The sequence below is a fragment of the Dipodomys ordii genome, unplaced genomic scaffold, assembly GCF_000151885.1.
Source record: "Dipodomys ordii isolate 6190 unplaced genomic scaffold, Dord_2.0 Scaffold85, whole genome shotgun sequence".
NCBI lineage: Eukaryota > Metazoa > Chordata > Mammalia > Rodentia > Heteromyidae > Dipodomys > Dipodomys ordii.
Window position 1 is genome coordinate 2,746,698 of NW_012267301.1, and position 4,208 is coordinate 2,750,905.

The following is a 4,208-nucleotide window of genomic DNA, read 5'->3' on the forward strand; positions in this document are numbered from 1 at the left end:
CTTTCTTTCTTTCTTTCTTTCTTTCTTTCTTTCTTTCTTTCTTTCTTTCTTTCTTCTTCCTTTCCTTTCCCTCCCTCCCTATCTCCCTCCTTCCCCCTCCCTCCGTTCCCCCCTCTCTCTTTCCTTCTTTCTTTCTTTCATTGTGCTGTACTGGGGTTTGAACTCAAGGCCTCATGATCTTGCTTAGCTTAGCTTTTTTTTTTTTTTTTTTGGCCAAAGGCTGATGTTCTACCACTTGAGCATACCTCCACTTTTGGCATTTTTTGCTGGTTGATTGGAGATAAGAGTACCATGGGATTTTCTGCCCAAGCTGGCTTCAAACCATAATCCTCAAATATCAGCCTCCTAAGTAGCTAGGATTATAGGTGTGGGCCACCAGAGTCCAGCTTTATTCTTTTATTTCTGTCTGTTTTACTGTGAAATGTGTTCCTGCAAAATACTCACTTGTTTCAAGCTAACTTCTTACCTAAGCCCACTGAGCTCCTTGGACTGGGAATGAAATGATGGGTCTTGCTTGAGCTGCGTATGAAGGTCAGCTTCGTGTGTGGAGGGTCTAGGAACCCCTGTGAGCTAAGGGATTGATCATTGTGATATTTTTCCACTGTTCAGAGGCCTTCTCTGTGTTCTTTCAAGTCCCGATGTGGCTAGCCTAGACAAACTGACCTCGTGAGAAGATGACAGTACGCAGAATAAAGTCTTCACCAAGGCTTCTAAGTATCCTGAAGGAAATCATATCTGTAATAAGGCAATTTTAGTTCAAAGATGACCAAATACACATACACCTTCTCTTGGTCTCTCTTTCTCTCTGTCTCTGTCTCTCTCTTACACACATACATGCACATACACACAGATGCATAGCAGTGGAAGAAGAAACTATCAAACATTCTTACCCACTCTTCCATTTTTAGCTCTCCATACTCTAAAAAGTCTAATTGTCTGAGGACAATTGGCATAATGACATATTCACGTTTGAAAGATTATTCTAAGTCCCTTTGCATTGTTCGCCATTTAGTTCAAAAACCTTCCTATCACCTCCTAGACACACAGACATGTTTATTCCTTTCAGCAATGGAGAACTCAGTACGTTTCCCAGTCTGATTTTATCAATGGAAATAAAATCTCCAAGAGTCAGGAAGTCACAAAGCTATACTCCTGTCACTTCTAATCTGCATTTTGTAGGCAGATGTCAGGCTTCTTGTAGTGTTGGATGTGGCTGTCATGTGGGGGCAGGGGATAAAAGCACGGATGTGAATGGGGGGACGGGTCTTTCCTGAATGGAATGGGTGGGCATTCATGACATCTGTCATCTGGGAAATAGCTAGGTTCTGAAACACAAAGTGAGTAGCATAGATGAGCCTGGCAGGGAGAAGATGTCTGCCTCTCTGTGCCTTCTTTCTGAGGCCTGAGCTTGGATTTCATGAGTGGGGTCTGATGCAGGTAGGATTTGTAAACACTGTCCTAGGGAAGGAGGTGGGAAACACTCTGGAGAGAACAAAGAAGGAATATAAGTAGTCCTTCTTGAAAGCAATATGACCTAGATTCCCATTATGCTTTGTGTTTCTTTCTGACGTCGTCTCTGAGGTTTTGGAATGTATAGTTTAAATGCTCCAACCTGGCCCTGCTGCGTAATGGCGTGTAAGAAGGAGCTGAGGACCGATGTGCATTTCTCCCAGGGCATTAAAGGAGAAGTAGTGCCCTCTGAGGCCATTTGGGTTTCAGTGATTACTAAGAGATACCTCAATGGAGTGTGTCTATTGGGGAACAAGAGCTGGGTCTCAGTGGTCCACCTACTCTTCTCCACATGGTGATTCACCCATTGCTGTTGTCCTTTTATTGAGCCAGCTGCTGGAGCTCCTATAAAAGAAATCCCTTAAATTGTCCTGAAATCTGTCTCCTAGTAACTTTCACCCACAGGACTTACTTCTTCCACTCAAAAATCACAGAGCTGGGCTTGGTGTTGCACACTTGTAATTGCAGCAGCTTGGAGGTGGAAATAGGAAGATAGAAGTCCAAGGCTAGCCAGGGCAAAAACATTAGACCCTTTCTGAAAAACAAACATGAAGCAAAAGGACTGAGAATGTAGCTCAAGCAGTAGAACACTGTCTTAGCAAGTACTGAAGCCTGAGTTCAAACCCTAGGACCACCATTAAAAACAACAGGGATTGGAGGCATGGCTCAGTTGGTAGAGCACTAGCCAATGAGCGAAAGTGTCAGGTACTGAGTTGGAGTCCTGGTCTCAGATCAAAAAAGAAACACAAAATAATCATAATCATCCGCATTCACAGATTGCTTATTATGTGCTGAACACTGCACTGAGCACTGCATTAATCTTGTTTATGTTATTGTCCCACTTACAGACAAAGCAATTGACACTGAGGGGGATAAAATAATTCCCCAGGCCAGCCCAGGGGCAGGATTTGAACTCAAGTAGTCTAATGAGAGAGACATGCTGAAATACTCCCCAGAACTCTGAAATACTACCTGTCCTGCTCCTGTGGCAGCTCCACACCGATCTTCAGCCTGTGATCTTGGCCTTTCTTTGAGTCAGGCTGACACCGCATTGCCATCTCTGTCCCCTTTCTCTAGTCCTGGTCAGTTCCTCCTGATGAAGGTCTGAGAAAATGTAACAAATGCAATAGCCTGTCCTACTTTGTCACCCAAGACTGCCTTGGCTGAAGCCTCCGGAAGCACCATTTTAGCAACCTTCCCCTCAGGAGGCTGTACTTTTCCTGTCTGTCCTCAACATCTCTTTTGCCAGAACAACAGGCTCCGTTTTCCCTTCTGATAAATCTGGTCACCCTAAATCTGGGGCTTTGAGCAAACAGGAGCGGCTGGCCCCACGCAGCCCTCATTTCAAAATGCAGATTCGCGATGGGCTTGCTATTTTGGAGGTCTGGTTTCCTTCCCCACACACAGTGGTTTTCAGCCAGAGGGATTTGGGATTTGGCAGGCAAAAGGTGTTGGGAGAGAAGATACACCTGGGCAGTCTTTGTTTCCCACATCTGCCAAGAAGCCCTGGGAGAAAGACAGCCTCTGGTCACCTGATGCTGGGAAATCCAGCTTAGCCCACCCCCTCCTGGTGATCCATGTTAAACACTTGAAGCCTTAGGACTAAAGAACCCTAACTGGTTTTGTTCAGCTCCGTTTTCCCATTTAAAAAAAATGCAGCCTAGTAAACATCTGGAAAATGTTGCAGAATTGAAGTTAACATGGGCATCCAATGGCCTGGTAATATTTCTCTAAGAGGTTTGATTTGGCCTTACATGGTTCTTACATTTTTTTTGCTCTAAACTATTACTAACATTGAACAACTGGAATATGTATTTAGGGGTTCCTTTTGAAAAGTCAGAAGATCTGTAGACAATGATCCAATCTACATGCACCTGTGGCAAGGGACAGCTAGAACCAAGGCTGTGTGATCTCTTTGTTTATCTTTTTTGTGCCATACTCAGCTTGAACTCAGGGCCTGGCTCCTATCCCTTAAGCTCAAGGCTGGCACTCTACTGCCTGACTCACACCTTCATTTCTGGCTTTTTGCTGATAAATTGGAGATAAGAGTCTGTTGGATTTACCTGCCCAGGCTTGGTTCAACCATCCATCCTCATATCTCAGTCTACTGAGTAAGCTAAGATTACAGGCATGAACTCAAGTCTGTGCAATCTTTAACTGGCCACAGCCAATGGACTTGGGTGTGGCAATGCAGCTGCCCTGCCTGCCTGATGCCTTCCTTAACCTTCCTTGGCATGGAGGTTTTCAGGATGATCTTAAAGCTCCTACTGGGTGCCAGATCTTGTGGATATAAGGTGCACACAGCAGTTCTGAGGTCTTAAAAGGTCTGACACGTGTAAGATTCTAGTTGGGAATTGCAGAATGAATACTGGAAGGGACTGAGGAGGGCAAAGGCCACAAGAACTTGTCCCAATACAGGCTCATGGTGGGAGATGAGACTCCAGCAACTGCTGTGAACCTCTCCCCCGCCCCGGGAAAAAACCCCACTATTTTTCTACACCTTCGAGGCGTTCCCATCTATCCAAGGCCTCAGTTTCCCCACCTCTAGATTGACCCAATTGGACGAGAAAACCATATGCCTTCAGTCTTTTCCAGGCCTGGCCTTCGGTGACACAGAGATTCCACTATCAAGGAATGTCTGCCTGGGCCATTCCGGAATTATTCTACGGACTCCAGCAGCAGCACACCTCCCCGTTCCC